This window comes from Helicoverpa armigera, chromosome 19 (genome assembly GCF_030705265.1).
Source record: "Helicoverpa armigera isolate CAAS_96S chromosome 19, ASM3070526v1, whole genome shotgun sequence".
Lineage (NCBI taxonomy): Eukaryota > Metazoa > Arthropoda > Insecta > Lepidoptera > Noctuidae > Helicoverpa > Helicoverpa armigera.
Window position 1 is genome coordinate 5,174,294 of NC_087138.1, and position 20,505 is coordinate 5,194,798.

A 20,505-nucleotide genomic window follows, 5' to 3' on the forward strand; every position below is an offset into this window, starting at 1 on the left:
TTTATTGAAAATGTGTGTGTTGTATTTGAAGACAAAAATAAATTGTAGTTTTACAGTTTTATTACCATTTTAGAAATGTATGCCTTTTTTAAGGTTCCGTAGCATTTTAATAATAAATCGTCTCAAGTACAATATTTTTCAAGTTTGGAAAAACACTCCTTGAGAATTCTTTTCAGAATATTTCTAAAATGAGGTGAAAAACAATCGACTACAGTAGTGCCGTCGGTCCGTCCGTCCGTCATAACATCAACTGTTACAGCATCTCAATACTTATCTGAGAGGTTAAGACAATGCTCATCACATTAGATAGAAGCAGTAAATTTTTTTATGTATAGAACTGGGATACTTGATACAGTAGGTAAAATAATTTGGTAGACCGGCTTCTATTATTTTAGTTCTAATAAAATGTTACGAATAATAGGAACATATGTTATTAGATATTTTTTTACGGTTCAACGAGTACCTATGTATGTAGTTGCAATTAGCTATTTTACATTTTAATTAAAAACTGTACAGAATATATTATTCACACATTTCGAAAAAAATACTTATCTCTTATAACGAACGAACATTTATACCTAATATAAATAGTAGGGGAGGCCTAGAAGGGATTTCGGGATTTACTCAAGCGCGGCAGATTAGTATATAGGGAGGTACCTATTACCCCATTTAACACCTCCACCAAATATAAGCCCTGTATATGCAGCCGCGCGTCTAGAATAGAGGATCAGATTAGTACACGCAGAGAAATATCTGGCTATCTATACGAGAAAAAATGCTACTGTAACTAGAACTTCTGTTAACAACCGTGACAGCAAGACTCGTTGTTGACTTTACAAAAACCGTTTTGTTATTATTTTTACCTATCGTTTTATTAAGGACAACTAGACGTTAAGTTTAACTGACCAACCAACATAGTACTCAATACAGTGCAAATAACGCGCCTGTTACAATACCAATGTAATTAGAACCATACGTCACTAATTTACATTACTAAATCGATCGTAAGGACTACTATGCGATCTTGTATACATAAACACTTTTTTTTTTTGGGTTTACTAAATATTTTGCTGTATCTACTAATCAATTTATGTAACATAACGACCTGAACTGTAATGATAACTATTCGTATTGCAATGCTAGCTTTATGTTTATTGTAACAAGTACAATACATATTGTAATGCTAGCATCCTAGGTATTGTTATAGCTATTATCTCGTATGTAGTACCTACTGGTTTAGATGAAACCTGCAATCTAGTGCACTTATAGTACCTACTAACGGTCCTCACAGGCTTTTAGTAGACGAAAATCCAATTTTATTTGTCTATAAGTAAATAAAACTGTATTTTCTCCACTGAAAGCCTAAAAGGGATCCGTTGTTGGTGCTGTCAGTCCACTGGATTGCAGGCGCTCCATCAAAACGCAGTTCATATATAGAGCCAGCAGTATGTGTGACGTAGTAAAACAATGCCTTTTTCAATACATTATCTAAAGACTCCGACTATCTTGTATCATAAGTGTCATCAAGTGTTAGATTAGAATCATAGAATTTGAGATTATCGGCATTTTTTACGACGTCCCACGCGCTACGGCTCTATATGTTTAGGATCCCTGGAATCAAAAATAAAAAATATTACGTACAGAGAAAAATGACATTTATTTTAATATAATCATCACAATCATTGGTCCGTAGAAATTACACTTACACATTACGGCCCCTCACATCTGCATTGGTAGCATGATCGCGCGATAAAACATCCGTCCCTATCGCACTTACTAATAGTGCGATAGGGAGATGTTTTATCACTTTTCGCGCGATCATGCTATCCGTTCAGGCGTCTTTTCAGCGTCGACGTCCCTTATACTTATCATTTCTACATTCAACTTGTAAAGTATGGGGCCCTATTAGAGCCTGTTCACACTAGCGATTCTTTTCGGCGATGCGAGATCGCGGCGTGCACGCAACGAGCTCGCCGCGGGTCGTCGCGGTATCGCGGCGATTATTTTATCGCAATAATATCGCCGCGAGCAAACTTTATATGTGTGTGATATCGCAGCTTGCTCGCCGCGTGCTCGCGGCGATATTAATGCTAGTGTGAACAGGCTCTAATAGGGCCCTTCTTAAATCTTCAATAAGAAGCTCATGCCCGCGTGGCGTTTTTAACACTGGATATTTATTAATGTATGCTCCGATGGTCATTTCTGAAGTCTCTATTTCCTTCAATCTATTTTTGGAAGTTTTTTGCCACTTCTCTATCACTAAATGCCAGGGTTCTGTACAGTTTTGGAGCCACTGGATATCTTCATCTGCAACACCATCTGGAAAGATACATGGACTCATAAAAAATCATGAAATAAAGACTTCAAAATAATTTAATTTAGTAAAATAAGTTGCAAGTTATTAATGTAATTAACTAGTGTCATGCCAAATCATGGGATTAGGTTGTCAAGCGGACCCCAGGTTCAATTGAACCGTGTCAGAAAGGTGGGCCAAACGTTAGGAGGATGATGAAACTGCAAGTTATTAAAGTTGCTGGAAAGAGGCCAAGGAAAGGCAGTCAGACAAACAACACAGTTGTCCTTTTTTAGGGTTCCGTAGCCAAAATGGCAAAAACGGAACCCTTATAGTTTCGTCATGTCCGTCTGTCCGTCTGTCCGTCTGTCCGTCTGTCCGTCTGTCCGTCTGTCACAGCCGATTTACTCGGAAACTATAAGTACTACAGTGATGAAATTTGATGGGAATATGTGTTGTATGAACCGCTACAAAAATATGACACTAAATAGTAAAAAAAAGAATTGGGGGTGGGGCCCCCCATACATGTAACTGAGGGATGAAATTTTTTTTTTCGATGTACATACCCGTGTGGGGTATCAATGGAAAGGTCTTTTAAAATGATATAAAGTTTTCTAAAAAACATTTTTCTTAAAGTGAACGGTTTTTGAGATATCAGCTCTCAAAGTCGTAAAAAGTATGTCCCCCCCCCTCTATTTTTATAACTACGGGGTATAAAATTCTAAAAAAAATAGAGGTGATGCATGCTAATTAACTCTTTCAACGATTTTTGGTTTGATCAAAGTATCTCTTATAGTTTTTGAGATAGGTTGATTTAACTGTAATTTACGGAACCCTTCGTGCACGAGTCCGACTCGCACTTGGCCGGTTTTTCCTTTTGAGGTTTGAATACAATTAATAACCTATTTGGGAGATGCTCTAATCCAACAGTGGGATCACATTTGGCTATTAAAAAAAATAAAAACCCAGGTAGATAACTTAAAACTTGCCTTCTTCGACGACTTCTGGCTCGTTGCTGTTATTGTTGATGTTGCTGCCATTTTTCTTTTTAATAACCTTAGCCTCCCTTAATTCGCGGCGCCTGTTTTGTAGACAGTCATATAATTTGCCTTTTGCACATCTTTTTATTTTAAGTTTAGTATCATTAATGTATGGAATAAAGTAAGTACTTATATTTTCCTTTTTGAATACTTCAGTTATTTCTTGTGCTTTTGTAAGAAGTAGAGAACTGTCTATTCTTTTATTTGGGTCTGATTGCATTAGGTCTTTTATTATTATATTGCAAACTTTTCTTCGCCCATTATTTGATAATTTGCCTTGTTCTGAATATAAATTTAGCAGGCCTTGTCCTTCATTCGATTTTAAGAGTAGATTTTTCAACGGCTGAAATACACAAAAATAAAATTAATTATTAAAATAATTGAGTAGGTTATTATGATATAATATTGTCTTCGGTTAGCGCGATAGTTAAACATAATTGTATAACTTACACAAGAAAGTCCCAACGCCTAAGGCATAATTTTCTGGTCTAGGGAATCGAATACTTGGCTTGGGAACCTAGATTGTATAAAACAAGCCTATTGACTAGTTATCCTTTTCGCATGTTTTGAAGCTGAGCTGACTCTGGGTGTCCTGTGTGCCAAACCCATTAAGTTTAAGATGAGATGACTGTGTATCAACTAATTTTATCGCGTAAGTATATAATGAAATTCCATGAATAACTTTAAGACTTTTTGTTGTAAACTTATAAAGTCATTATATAGTTACACCACTTACTTGTTTAAATTGAATAATAGCTTATATAGAATATACTTGTATAAATTGAATATGAATACTACAACAATAAGAAGACCTACATCAGCCATTATGCGAATACAAGAACGCCAACACTCTTACTGCGTGGCCAAAAACAGCCGGAACAACAATCGATCAAATCGCTTATTTAAATAAAATAGAATACTTTAATGCGAACCAAGCGAACCATGGTAAATGTACAGTTGTTACAATAAAATTCATAGAACACATGGCATCCTGATACTAAGACAATGGTACAACTTACCTTGAAAAGTATGAATATATTGGGGTAAACCCCACTGCTTTAATAACTGAGGGACGTCTTGGTCAATGTCATCATCCATCTCGTCACTGGTTTTGTAATAATAACCCAAAAAGGCGAAAAACACTTCAAATTCAATCTGCAATACTGCGCTCGCTCGCTGGTCAAAACACAATGGCCGCCAAGCCGGACGCCGGCTCGGGTGCGGGTGGCGGTGGCGGGGCGGGATGCGAGCGCGCGAGTTTGTTTACAAAAACACAGTTTTCGATAAACAGTACAAGATACTTTGCTATGAATACCACCTCGATTGTTATTGTAACATTATTATTTTATAATATTTTAAAACACACTAACAAATAGCACGGAGTAATACATGCATTGTACCGTTTACTGTTTCCGGTGCGGTTTTTACTATAATAGTCTTGTTAAGGCCTAACACTACATAAAGGGTAAACCAAACTAAACGATTTTTAAGTGACGCTACGAACGATATGTACTGCAAACAATAATGTAGTTGTAATAAAAATATTATTGTTTTGATTACAAACACACTCGTAGTCTACCAGTAACATTGTAAATCATTAACCGTAATTGGATCATTTAGTAATTGCGAATCTCTGTTTCTTATTACTTACAATACATTATATAAATATTAACAGAATTCTTGTTCATGATACATAAATTATTGATGTTTTTGTTCAATTATATTTTTTTGTAAGCTACATTAATCAAATAATATAATGAAACATACGATTAGTAGGAATGAGTAATTAGTCGTAAAGATAACAAGGGTCAAGTATTTCAAACTAGAAACTTTGTAACTTCATTTTACTATTCGATTCAGTACTTCTGTTTGTCACCAATTTCTCTGCGTGTAAAAAAAAAATTATCATCTGACATTCTCCAGCGCGTCAGATTAAGATAGGGTAAGTTAGTTATATGCTAAAAAGTGTATATTCCACTAATCTGACAATTTGCGATTGACGATAAGAAGTAGGAAGGTTTCAAACTTGTAAAAAAAAAACGTCATCTTGACTTTCTCGAGCGCGGCTATTTTTTTTTTTATTTTGAAGGGAGTAATTCAACGTTCACGAAAAATATAAAATCTGACGATTCCCGTAAGCCGAAGTAAGGAAAATTAATCAATAAAGTTTAAAGCGTGCAGCTACGTGATGCCGGTATTCTCCTCCCAAGTTTCTATTCCTCTCTCTCTTTTTTCAATTCAATTCATTTGCAATAAGTGTTAGTACATTTTGGGTCTTAAATAATCTACACTAATATTATAAAGCTGAAGAGTTTTTTTGTTTGAACTCGCTAATCTCAGGAAGTTACTGGTCATGGTATGCAGATATATTGTTTTTAACGAAGACGATTCATTTTATTGGATACTTTTGTTAAATACGTGTGCCTTCCAGCTGCATTGTTTGTCTATCGTGATACCGAGAAATGCCGTTTCGTATACTTCGCCTTTTTTATACAGGTCGTGGTGGCCTAGTCATCCGGTTAACATTGGCTCTACTCTGCATAACGTGGTTCACAAATTACGCGCGTAGTGTCGCTTCATCAATGAAAGCAACTGCTATCTCTTTCTATCTGTTCTGAAAAGAGTGGCAACGCGCAACTCTACTGGATGGTTTTAAACTAATAAATTAAGTCAAAATACGTATTTTTTTTGTATGAAAATAGCTGGGAAAAAGGCTGGGCAGATTATTTAGATTTTAGATTTATCTCTGGGTATTAAATTGAATAAAATTAGTTTTTGTAAGATTTACGCGTAGATTATTTCCGTCAAGCCATGTTATTATAGATTCTATTGTTTTGTTTATGACACATGTATATTTATCAATGTCATTATAATTCAATGTAATTATTATAGAAATGTATGTAATGTTTGAGCAGATTGATACACTCCGCTAATAGCAATGTCATATATATCATTGTATGTGCCTTCTTATCGAGAACAACCTTTATTATAACAGCTTTGTTGAAATGTTTGTCCGTTCTGAGATATATATCAAAAACCGGCCAAGTGCGAGTCGGACTCGTGCACGAAGGGTTCCGTAAATTACAGTTAAATCAACCTATCTCAAAAACTATAAGAGATACTTTGATCAAACCAAAAATCGTTGAAAGAGTTAATTAGCATGCATCACCTCTATTTTTTTTAGAATTTTATACCCCGTAGTTATAAAAATAGAGGGGGGGACATACTTTTTACGACTTTGAGAGCTGATATCTCAAAAACCGTTCACTTTAAGAAAAATGTTTTTTAGAAAACTTTATATCATTTTAAAAGACCTTTCCATTGATACCCCACACGGGTATGTACATCGAAAAAAAAAATTTCATCCCTCAGTTACATGTATGGGGGGCCCCACCCCCAATTCTTTTTTTTACTATTTAGTGTCATATTTTTGTAGCGGTTCATACAACACATATTCCCATCAAATTTCATCACTGTAGTACTTATAGTTTCCGAGTAAATCGGCTGTGACAGACGGACAGACGGACAGACGGACAGACGGACATGACGAAACTATGTATAAGGGTTCCGTTTTTGCCATTTTGGCTACGGAACCCTAAAAAGTGTGTAAAAGTTAATAGTACTTAGAAGACATACCTACTCGTGGTAGCACTTAGATATTCCTTTAAAAACTTGAGATATCAATGGATTATTTAGTTTTAACTTTTACACACTTTTTGATCTATATCTCAGGACGGGCAAACGTCAACAAAGCTGTCATATTAAAGGTTGTTCTAGATAAAAAGGCCTATACAATGATATGTATGACATTGCTATTGGTGGAGTGTACGAGGTTCCGTATATTTGTGTCCATTGTCCTTTATGTTTTTCATACTTATTTGCTTATAAATAAAAGTTTTGTACTTCAAAGAATACATACTGGTTAATTTACTTGCAATTTTTTCAGTTCTTCAATTTGTTAAAAGGTTTGCAAAAAAAACTTTCCATTGTCAGATTAAGCGAATTCCTCCAGATAATCGTCAGATTATAAGATGATTACGTTAAGGGTACATAAATGAACCATATATATCTTAATCTGACGCGCTCGAGTATTTCAAAATGGCGATTTTTTTTTGCAATTTCAAGTAATGGCCACGACTTTAGGTCACGTCTAAATCGTCAGATTATTGCATAAGAGCCTTCGTTTTGGTTCACTTAACACCCCTTTTGATAATCTGACGCGCTCGATAAAATTATTTTTTTTCCCATTTTTAACCCTTACCTACTACCACCCCCACCATGGAAACAGTCAGATTAATATACGTATGTTTTCAAAATGACGTAGGACGTGCATGCTATTAATATCTGACGCGCTCGAGTATGTCCATGCAACTGTTTTTTTTTACATTTTTGAAAGTTTATAGCCGCTCCACCCACCGATGAAAGTGTGTGTATGTCAGGACATTTTTTTCTTCTTATCATCTAAGCTTCGCAATCTAATAGGTCTCATTGACGCTCGAGTCACTCCCGCTTTAGCACTCTCGCCTCCCCTACTAAAAATAGCACGCGCCAACAAAAATGCTTAGTTCCTTGCATCTTCCATCATGACCTTTGAAGGCCATTTCAAATCTTTAATATTAATATTCAGTATTCGCATTATTGAAGAAACTAATCTTGAAGAGATAAACCGGTTTAGTATCGAACGAATCTTAGAAAGAAATAAAAAATCTACCACATTTTGAATTTTGAGCTGAACATTATTTTGCAAAGATCGAAGCTTATTAGACTATTCTAAAATGGATGTTTAGATATTTAGATATTTTCCATAACTGGTTATATTTCGGACTAGTCCACCTGTTGTCGCGTGTCATAATACTCAAATGAACTATTTCACAATGTTAACAAACAACGTGAAATAATAATGTTTTATAAAACAATAGCTTCAGCAGTTAAAGGAAGAAAAAAGGAGTATCCTCAGGATCTGATATCCTGAGGATACTCCTTTTCGCATAAGTATTTATAAAGAGTAGCTTATCTATTATTCGGATGCATAGATAAACTATATTATTATCAAGTTTTAATAAAACCCATTCAACATTTTTTGCGTAAAAAAGGAACAAACATACAAACTTTCACGTTTATAATCAGTTAAATTCATGGCAGACGTAGTAACGGTACCTGAAAGTTCACCGTTCGGAAATTTTCAAAATTGACTAGTGATTATCATTAAAAACTGTTGTAAATTTAACAATCTTTGTAATAAATTAGAGATTGTATAATGTTTTTCAAATAACACGCCGATACTTTAAATGATTTGAATCAACCAAAATGTAACAGACTACATCTCATGGACGAATTTAAAAAGCACAAGTTCAAATATAAACCCAGATGAATTGTCTAATGCTTGTTTACTTTCGCAACCCAGTAGGACAGTCATCTTACACTATTAGGTAAAGGGACATTTGCAGGCACTATGATCAAACATACCAATTTTCATAATTCTATGACGTGGGATATGAAATACTGCGTTAGACACAGGCATAAAATACACAACAGACAGAAGCCAACCCATTCCGCCCATTCTAGGAACCTATTAGAAAAAATAAACAGAAAAGTAATAACTATTATTATATGCAAAACATCATAAGATCCTATAACTACGATGGCCAATAGCAAATAGTCTTATTTCATACAAGTTCGTGACAATATGACCAACAATACCGTGGGAGACGAGACTTATGGTCAGAAACGAATAATCCATATTAATATCATAACCTAAATAACAACAAATAAACTAATAACTTTATTTACACTGTCATTCTTGATTAAAATATTAGAAACTGACCGCTGTAAATTGAATAGTTAAAACCACATTTTAAGTGAGTTATGACAACCTTTTCTGGCTAGGATTGTCAACAAAACAATAATAAAAACAAATGGAATAATAAATAAAGAAATTGTCAAATAAACCTATCCATTAAGTTAATCTAAATGCCTACAAAACGGGGACATAAACTAAATCTGTCAAACGGTTTTTGTCACTCGAGTCATCTGCTTCTTAAGCGTGAGATCGGCAGGTGATACATAAGAAACACATTAATTTCTATATTTTATAACATTATTTACGCATTTCAAGCAGAAACTCCGATACAATGTCTTCCAATAAGAGAAAACGTGGGCGGAATTGACCGACTTATTTTATTGTCGAACTGCATAATCAAGTTTAGTGGATAAGCAGACGAGCTATAGCAGCGCCACAGTAAGGAAATTTAAAGTTGCCTGTGAAACATAATTTTAATTAAAAGAAAAAGGATATCATCAAATTATACGACCCACTTCTGTTCATCTGTTTGTTCATGGTAACAAAGTTCTGTGATAATATTATAAACACTTATATTTTGGATTTGTCTGTTTGTTTAACAACTATTCATGAATGTAAATACAATTGAGGACTGTTAAAAGTTCATTAGGCTGTAAGTTTACAAAATTCTCGAAACATCAACAATATGTACTCATATTCTAATCCAAAAAAAGTTGCTAACATTAAAAATACTTAAGACTATAATAAATCGAACACAAAAATGTAGCCCGTCTGCTTCCAATCAAAGTTTTACAACTTTTTATTAGAGAAATTTCTGTGAGCGCCTAGGAGTGACGAATTACATGTCAAATCATTTTAATTGTATGATTAATTGGGTTGTAAATATGTTGTGTGAAAATCAACATTATGATATATGGCATACGGTTCTATTTAAACAATGGGATCGGAGATTTTTGAAAATTAATTACTTTGTGATCAATTAGTCCGAAAGTGAAGATTTGACAGGATTGAGGTTTGGTGTCTGTGAATCGGAAATTATCTTAACGAGGTGTACGTGTGTGTGTCTTTCTGTGTGAATATGTGTGTCGTTCTTATTGTATTTGTGTGTGTATCTTTAAGAATAGAGCGTTTTCGTTTGAGAAGTGTTAAAGTTTGTAAGTTTTTAATTAATTTATATTAACGAGAATCTAATACTATGTGTGTTTCGGCTTACTGTTTAATAGTAGTCAAGCCTTTCTCGATAAATGAGCTACATACTTAAATAATACTGAAAGTTTTTTTTTTCAATCCGTCTAGTAAGATTAGCAACAAAGAAACAAACTCTTTAGCGTCACAATATTAAGTATAGATAATCTTCTAACCAAATTGGAGCTCACCATTTGCCACTATTGGACAGAGTGTGGGAAGAAAACAATACTACACTTAAGTTCTTACTATTTAGATAACACCAAAGAAACAATGACCATAACTACGCATGCGTAATATCTACAACAAAGGATTAGTCATATAAGCTAAGGTAGCTTATTTTGTTCATAAACCTATTTTCTACCTTTACGGAAAAAAATTGGGACCTACGCTATCACCGGGTGACATAAGGCTATGTTTTATTCTCGTACGGGATTACGTTCTTCCAAGACGATTGTGAAACCACGAGAACCACTTAGTAGAATAAATGCAAGAGTATGATTTGCCCATGTGTTTAACAATCACCCCTAAATACCGAACCGGTTTACTTGAAAGGTAAAGGATCTGGAAGAATTTAGAGCCTGAGATGCATACAGAAGCTAGTTTTAAGTAGGTACATCTCTAAGCATACTGAAATTACTTACACAATCAACATAACAGTTCAGTATATTCTGAACTGTTATGTTGATTCTGGCTTTAAAAAGTCATACAAATACTGTTCGAAAACTTGTATACATGATACCAAATGACTGTGTAGGTTGAATGTCTTACTTGGAACCATGTCACCTTGTCGTAACAACACTCAAAAACCATTGTTCTGATCAACGGATTATAACTAGTGTGGGCGAATATCTGTACAAGACTTCAATTTAATACTATAACGGACGAGTTCTAAAATGAAAGTCAATTTTAAGGACTGCTTGAACATCAGTCTATCTCTAATATATACGTTGTATGTAGCACGTGAGTCTTTTGACAAATTAACGTACAACGGCAAGACGCCGTAAATTAATCAACTTACTAAAATACATACGTTAAATAGTACATTTCAAATGCCATTTATTATTTTCCGAGAGTTGATCAAGTACTTACCTAGAAAATTGATCTACTTTCGAGTTTTGTTATTTTCCGGTGACATATATGTACCTACATACTTTTAAGCAAAACTTAAAGTTAAGTAACGTTTCAGTATTGCGAGGTAAAAAACCCAATTTATAAAAACCACAGCCACTTAAATGCCCAATAGATTTTTTTTCTTTATAACTTTATTTACTGTAAATTGCGAACTGTTGATTTTTTAACTTTAAAAATCCATCTGAGATTCTCTTAAAGGCTATAAATTTTAAAATTAACATACGGAATTGGGAATAAAAGTTAAAATTATTAGTTGTTTATCTTCTAGCGGATCGTAAAAGCCTGGATGGGGTACCGTAGTACTTAAAACTATAGTTTCTTGTAATCTAAAACAGTAGAAATTGATACCGCAATAAAATTTTAAATAAGTATTGGTTTTTCTATCGAGACTTTTATTTTTGGTTCAAGGAGGTGTAGATATTATCAATCGATAATTGAAATATGAATAGATACCCAGGAATTTCTGTTGGATTTCTTTACATTTCAGGGTCGTGACAAATCACGATTCCTTTCATCATCAGCCTTTTCCATTGTCCCAGTAGCAGCTGGGCACAGGCCTCTTCTCAACCAGAGAAGGAATGAGCTTGATCCCATGCTTGTTTCAGGCCGAATGGCGATTTAAAACTTAAGTCCAGATTTCCTCAGGATGTTTTCCTTCTCTGTTCAGTCATTAGTATCCAAGATTTATTTAAAAATAACATATCACTTAGAAAAGTTACATTGGTACCTGCCTAACCTGGAATCGCATACGCCCACTCATACTTACTCTTTAATCTATTAGTTATGACGACACCACTTAGCCACGACGACTTATTATTTAGAAAATGCTCTATAAAAACCAACATCTGAATATTGGTTCGCTTTCCATTGAACAAATGTATCAATTCCTAAGAAGCCCTTTTGTAGCATTGCGTAAACTATCACCGATTATTTATGTGCATAAATTGTTTTAGATAGCACCATTGAATTAGTTAGAAAATTTAAATCTACATTTTATTGGTTATTACAGTTTATTGTGAATGATATGTTGTTTCTAAATAACTACAAAAATATATGGCATTGTAATAGATTTAACTCTTTTTGAACTTCGACAGTAATAAATAAATATTTTTAATATAATAACATGTTGAGTTTGGTCAAAAGTCAAAACGTCAATAGTTTATCTATAAACGTGAACGTAATAAACGCATCATGTACAAATAATTTATTGGCTGCAATCGGTTTATAAAAACATCATGTTTTGTTAAGGCAAAATCAATAATTAAATCAAGAAAGGATGTGCAAAACAAAGCTGTGAAGATATTTGGTATTTCCTATATTCTTCGAATCAATTAATTTCTTTTGATTTATATGTGATTAGAACGATATAAATAAAGTTAACGTTTCCCAAACCTTTAAACTACATAACACTAGGAGGTATACCAACATCATAGGATAACAGATTTAGGTTTAGGAAACTACATAAAATTAAGCTTTACGATATTTACTAAGCTATGCAGTTTTATTGCTAACTGTACCTACATAACCTACCTATCGCTTCTCTAAAGAACTTAAATTCCCACGATCATAATTAACTTAAAGCATTTTCCATAATACTTTGTGAAAACTAATATCATTAACAAAGTGGTCGTTGTCAGTACATCGTTACATTACCATTTAAATTAAGAATACAGTTTGAACCAATCACAGTTCACCAATAACTAATCAGTAAAAGATATGGTTATTTATTGTAACTGAGAACCAACTAAATGTGGTGATTCGATATGGTGATGAAGGCTCATTTTTGTTTATGTCAAATCATCGAATTTTATTTGATAAAGAGAATAATATTTTGAGTTTTGAATTTATTTAAGTACATTCATAATGGTGCAGCAGTGCATTTATTTAAAACAAGTTCTAGGACTATTCTACGCACCCATATAAAAAGTAGCCTTTTAGACAATATTTCTGCATTGAAAGATTTTTCAAGATTTTTCTTGCGCAAGACGGCTGGCAGGAGCTGGATGCGAGAAGCCGAACATAGATCTCAGTGGCGTGCACTTGGAGAGGCCTATGTCCAGCAGTGGACTGCGATAGGCTGATGATGATGGTGATGAAAGATTTTTCAAACCAGACTAGTGGCTCCTGATATAAACAAATTCAATCAAACTATTCAACGTTATGGGATGGGAACGCAATATGACGATTATGTCATAAGTATGGAGTAGAAAGTAAGCTTCTTGTAATCGATTGGTTGATGGTTCATAAAAAGGTGTTAAGTACAGTTGTCTAACCTAGGAATAAAGCGCAAAATCCCAACATTTACAAGTTCGAAGAAAACAGAGAAATAAAAACTACATTTCCCCAGAAGAAATGAGGATGCCAAGTACTAAAATGACCACTAAATAAAAGTCACCTTTCACAACACCGCCACTCAGATGGACAACATTGACAAATAATTTAAAAAGCCCCGGCGCGGTCTCTCACAAACTCCTACGCAACTAGCTTGACACTCGTTTGTTAAAGATTCTCATTCGTTTTTTTACGCCACTTAGCCCATGACAGTGTAATAATACTTTTTGATATTTTGTTCGGGATCTCTGACGTCATCGTGTGACATGTCAATTTGGAAGATCGGCTTTTGTTTTTTTCGATGTTTGTTCGTTTTTTTGGATGCTTTGTGACTGATTAGAGTCGGATAGTAAGGGGCTTAGAGTCAGTAGTTGTTAAGTAGGTGATGATGATAATGGTTGGTGTATTAATAGAAAACGGCTTGAGTTTGAATAACATGCACGCTTGCAGTGCGTGATATTTTGTTAAATTGATAAGCATGCAATACTTTTGGAATAGATTGAAAAAGTCATGAGTATGACACTCTTACACAGGCCATACTTTCATATAAACTTATTAATTAAACAACAATTTGAACGAAACTAGGTGTCTAAAACCAGTCATTTAGAATTACAAAAAATAGCATAGACGCTTATAATGATGACTGTGCAAAAACAAATACAGTGTGCAATGAACACCAGTGAACCAAACAAAAAATAATTAAAAACCGCAAATGATCTTCCCAGGCCACTTTAGCGGCCATTACAAACAAATGTTATGATATACTAACAATAGCGAAGATATAAACTAAGCGCCGGATGCAAGCTAAATGAAGAGGAGCCTAACAAGCGGATACAGGTAATAGAAATATTGATTACGATTCGAACTAAGCACACTGTAAGGGGACGGTTAGACTGTAAGCGAAAGAGAGAGAATTATACAAGAGATTATACAACAGAATATAACAATAATTTTACAAGATTCACGGAAGACATATTTAAAGATGAATCTATATGAAAACATGTTCATGATTAACAAGTGACAAACCAAGATAACTGATCCTAAACCATCAATTAAACGACTAAACTTTTATATAAATTGGTGACTATATTTAAATATAAAAATAAGTAGGATCGAAACCATTTAGACTCAGCTAATAGTGAATGACAATATGGATAGTCACATCATTGAATACACTGATTTAACAAGCCTCATAACACTGCTACTACAAGAATCACACAAAATTATAAACTAACAAGAAAGTACAGTACTAACATGTTCAAAGCAGAGAATCACAGCCGTAATAAGCTTTCTGATGGATAAGGAAGCAAGAAAATTGCAGTAAGCAACATTTACAATGGTAATGGACCACGGCAACCACCTGTCCGTCCAACGAGCCAATTTGGAACGTTCTGCTCACAAATTGTTTCTCTAGTTGCTTGATAACTTGATTTGATTATGATAGATGTGGCGTGTGGGTTTCATCAGATTCCTCGACTTTAGGAGTTGAATTGTCATTGGGATGTAACGTGATAGGCGTTTTTGTTGTTTTATCGTTTTTATGAAATTTCTAAGGTTTTCGTTGTAATGGATGTGCTTTAGTATTTAGAGTATAGTTGCTCCGTTCATTTTTAGTGATTTGTTTTCTAACAAGATACGTAACTTTAGCATCACTTTGATATTTTTTATGTTAATCGTCATTGCTGTGTATTTTTTGCTAATTATTATTATCAATGAGTCTACCGCCCGCAGTCATAATGTTATTTTCACTTATTTTATTTTATTTTATTTGATCAAGTCAAGTGAAAAGCAATTTCATAAAAATAGGAAATGTGCAATCATTAAAGGCCTTCATTAAATTCCCTTAGTTAGCAATAAAATTATAGCTTAGTCGGATATTATTATATTAATTAAGGGTCATAAAATAATGCCATCTCCATAGTTCAAAGTAGTTTTATATCATCCGGACCTCACTGTAAATGAAGATTCAGTTATAAACTTAGATTTAACGTTACCGCATAACATTACTCCTTGCGGTACACCTACAATTTAACTAAGACCTCCTTACTGTATACAATGATATTTATGCCAGGGATCAACTTACGCTGGTAGCCAAAGAATTATGACCACGCACTTTTGACCTGCGCGGTCCTTCTACATTCTTTATATTGCCGGCCAAGTAACACTGGTCTGGTAAAAGGTTGTATTGTAACTGTATGGGCTATACGAGTTTCTCTTGTTAACTTTTAATAACAGAGTTATAAGTGCCTGTGGAAAATTGACTGTAAATCAAAGCGGCGTTGATTTGAGTGCTTAAAATTATACTACTCACGTTTTTGTAATGAACCACAGACTAAAATAAAGGAGGGTTGCATCACCCATCCATTATTTTGAAGTGGTTGACAATGAACAACCTCCTATTATGTAACCTTGATCGAGTTTTTTTTAATTTCATGTCATTCAAGGCTGAAACTAACGTTACCATTCATGTTGTACAAATAGTCGATGTCATAGTTACTAGGCAAATTATAGGTTTAATAAAAACCTTCAGAAACCCCAAATTATCCATACATATTTCTTTAAATATTTTTTACCCTACCTAATATATTTTACATTATGTTTGGAATAAATAGGCGTCCTAAGCCATCATCAGTGTTACCAAGAAGTGACCATAAAATATCATATTAGTAATGTAACCCGCTTTATTTCTTCATAAAAAACCGACTCAGAAATAACATCATAATCAGCTCTAAGACATGAAATTATATAAACGAAAATGTCTACAATCGCAGCATTACACGACTTAACTTTAACAATAGGCTTATGTAACATTATAACTTATAACATATGAACGTCTAACTTAACAACAAATACAGATATTTTAACTTTTACAATCCCGGATATCAGACTTTCTCTAACAAATTATCTTGACAAACAGCTCGAATTTTATACGTAACTCTAGATTCAGAACAATACGTATTACTTACCGACATTCCAAGATTTTGTGGGAAAATATTTTTTTTGAGCCAAGTTAATTTATTCAAAATTCACGAACGAAATGTCGAGATGACTCTATCGAGTCGTTGGGTATTGTTGAAAAGCGTCGACTGTACATAATCGGCCATATTTTAAATATTTATAACCATTTATATGAAGTTTTGTGGAAATTGAATAAAATTTTGTGTGAAGCTTGTTTTTTTTGTAACATTTTGTGTTATAGGTTTAGCGTGATTATGGTAATGTGCTTGAATGTTGATTGCTTTCGTTTTATTAAGTTTTTCTATTAAGTTTTTTTTTTTGTATGTAAGGCTCAGTTATTTTTCTTATTCCTTTAAATAAGATGGATTTATATATTAAAAAAAAAAAAAAAACTAACAGTGTTAACATGTAGGTACCTAAAATTATTTTATTTATTCACTGATCGTAAAACTATCGTATTACATATTTACATGCCCATTATTTCACCAATACCTATGAAAAAACAATATTTATCTATAAACTGTCTGTAAAAATTACGCAATTCATCCGGGAAATATCAACATCTTACAAAGACAAACTCGATTACATTAATTAAATATACATTTAAATTTATTATTTGTGTAACATCCTGCTTAATTGATTTACAAACGACAACAATTTAAACTTTATTTAAAAGTCTGAGATAAATAATGACGCAATTGTCTGACAATTATGTGAACAAAAATGAAAGTGAATTTGTAATAATTTCCCTCTACTTATATTATCAACTAGCTTCTGCCCGCGACTTCGTACGCGGATAAAGTCCCTTATGCCAGCGACTACGGGGTCAGCAAAATCAAAGATCTGAACCGTCTGATATTGAATTTTAAGGGCCCGTTGACTTGAAAACAACGGAATACGCATAGCCATTAGAAACGTTCCATATATTTAATTTTTGTACTTCAACGGCAAAAGCACAGCAGACTAAACAAAACGCTGAGAACTGAACCGCAAAAGACCTGACCATAGGGATAAAAGTAGTGATTCTAATTAGTCCGCATTTAAGTTGTGTGTGGCAAAAATATTACACGTATTAATACGTTAAAAAACATTAAATGTTACTGAGATAAAAAAGTCGTGATGACTTAGTGGAAGTCGTGGTGGTTTAGTGGGTAGAGAACCAATCTCTCAAGTATGAGCGTACGTCTTTGATTCCAGGTCTGGCAAGTATGTACGTCGTATGTACTTTCTACGTATATTTTGGATACCAATGACCGTTATTTGGAGGGGATGCCTCCAAATAACGGTCATTGGTATCCTTAAACTGTAGGTTCCGGCTGTCATTGAACATTCTTGGCAGTCGTTATGGGTAGTCAGATGCCAGTAAGTCTGACCAGTATTGCCAAGGGGTATTGGGTTGAGCGGGTAACTGGGTTGTGGAGCTCAGATAGGCAGTCGCTCCTTGTAAAACACTGGTACTCAGTTGCATCGTGACTGGAAGTCGACTCTAACATAATTGGGACAAAGGCTCTTGAGATAATAACGACAATAATAATGAGACATAAGCACCGCAGGATATCTGAGGCTGATGACGGGGAGTAGCGACCCCGGTGGGCTATATATACTGAGTTCTCCAGGGAGAGTATACTGTACCCATCTCCGGCCGGTCGGAGTGAACCATGACGGGGGTAGGTCTCACGCCTCTGGCTTGGCTTGGCCGTCCAGAGTGGAGTCGCTAGAGCAGGGTTAGTAGCCCTGCTCGGAGGATAGGTGCCTCGTGGGAAGTGACCCACAGGGAGCGCGTAATCTGCGTTTAAAATCCGCCGAGGTATCCTCACACTTCAGCCGCTCATATCCCAAGTAGTTTTCATCAACAGTTAGCAATGGTATAGCACAGAACCGGGGATTGTCTTTTTTTTAACGACGTCCACCGGGGATTGTCCTCGGGTTCATTTCTATAGTGTATAAAGGAATAATCGTCGGTTTTGTTTCACCATTTCATTAAAGTTGTCTCAAAAGGGCTTCAGAGTGTTGGCTTCGGCCCCACGTTTACCTCCCAAAAATTCGGAACTCTGTAGTCCCGAGGTCTGGAAGAGACATACAAAATAATAATGAGATATAACGCAACAAATTCGGAGAGTGGGGGCTCGTGACGCCACGTCTAGGTGTGTAAAATTTGTACTAAGCAGTGACTTAACACAAAATTCAAGTTATATCTTCGTTATTATTTGTTTGTGAGAAGGAGAAAAGATAAAAAAACGTGTCCATTATTTTAGGATTATCTAAAAGACGGACTAATTACTTTTTTTGATTCACCATACCACCTATTTCATAACATTCATTTCTATACATTTCAAGTGTAGTATTGCTCTTGAAGTTCCACATCAGGTGTTCCAGATCTTCGATGTTTATACGTCAATAGAGAGTGCTTATCAAGTTGAACCACTTTTGCTAAAACGTCATATCTTTATATGCTATTGTCTAGCTGGGCTCCTGGAGTTCCACATCAGGTGTTTTAGATCTTCAATTTGTATAAGTCAATAGAAAGTGCTTATCAAATTTAACAACTTTTGCTAAAACGTCATACCTGTATATGGTACAGAGAAGCTGGGCTCTTGGGATTCCACATCAGGTGTTCCAGATCTTAAAATTTATTATCTCAGCTGAAAATGCTCATCATATGAAACAATTTTTGCCATGGCACCATTTTTGTATCTCTTATAGTTGTGTTGGTCTGTTGGTGTTCTGCATCAGGTCTTCAAGTTTCGAAGATAAATTATAGCCTATATGTTGACCAGGCTTAATACTGATACAACACAGAAAAAATCATTGAAATCCGTTCAGTAGTTAAGAAGATTAGCGTGTACAAACAAACAGACATACAGACAGAATTTTTTTTTTGGATTTGTGCTCCATTACTGTTTCTAAACCCCACCCAATTATTATTTTTTAAATATATTCAATGTACAGACACAGTGTTTTTACAGATTTATTATATGTATAGATATAGATAGACATAAATAAAAAGTAGTGCACATCACACTATACGTACTTTATAAAATTATCTGCCTAGCCTTTTCCCAACTATATTGGGGTCAGCTTCCAGTACCAGTGTTTTACAAAGAGCAACTTCCTATTTGACCTCCTCCTTTCCCAGTTACCCGGACAACCAACCCTTAGATCAGACTAAATGTACGTACGTACTATGTGTTTATATTCAATAAGTATAATAAATTATTTAATAATAATTAATTTAATAAATACAAATTCGAACAAAAGATACACAACAGAAAACAAAAACAAGTGAAAAGCGACACCATACATATCGTAAAATCACACGGTGCTCAGGTCAAAAGTCAATGTTGCCTTCAAAAAAAATAATGTCGTCAACCTTATCTTTAGCGATAAAAATCGAATGACACTTTAGAACAGTGGTTCCCAAACTTATTTTGCCTACTGCCCACTTTGAGAATAAATATTTTTTTAGCGCCCCCCATTTTTTCACCTATTTAAAAACCACTATAACTTCAAATTAAATTAATTAATTTATGTGACCTATATACGGAGAGTTCTAAACGAAACTTTTACTATAACCCGCAACTTAAAACCTGAGCGCAGGTAGGTAACATACCGCGGCGCTTAGGTCTCAAGTTGACTCTTACAGTGGCGGCGTAGCATCGGGTGGCACCCGGGGCGGACTACCTATTGAGCACCCCCCAAAAAAACGACAAAATATAATCACGGACTAAAATTTTTAATTAAAGAAGGTACTTAAAAATCGTTTA

The 20,505-nt window shown here is 34.5% G+C and overlaps 1 protein-coding gene and 1 long non-coding RNA gene across 2 annotated transcripts in view; one reads left to right on the plus strand and one right to left on the minus strand.

Moving 5' to 3' along the window:
• The window catches only part of LOC110372961 (transcription factor SOX-5), a 265,683-nt gene that overhangs the window by 17,232 nt on the left and 227,946 nt on the right, over positions 1-20,505 (plus strand). The window lies entirely within an intron of this gene.
• On the minus strand, positions 1,639-5,236 carry LOC126055455 (uncharacterized). Its single transcript, XR_010277412.1, has 2 exons — positions 4,353-5,236; positions 1,639-3,676 (listed from the first exon to the last, which is right to left on the minus strand). It is a non-coding gene; the product is annotated as an uncharacterized LOC126055455 (long non-coding RNA).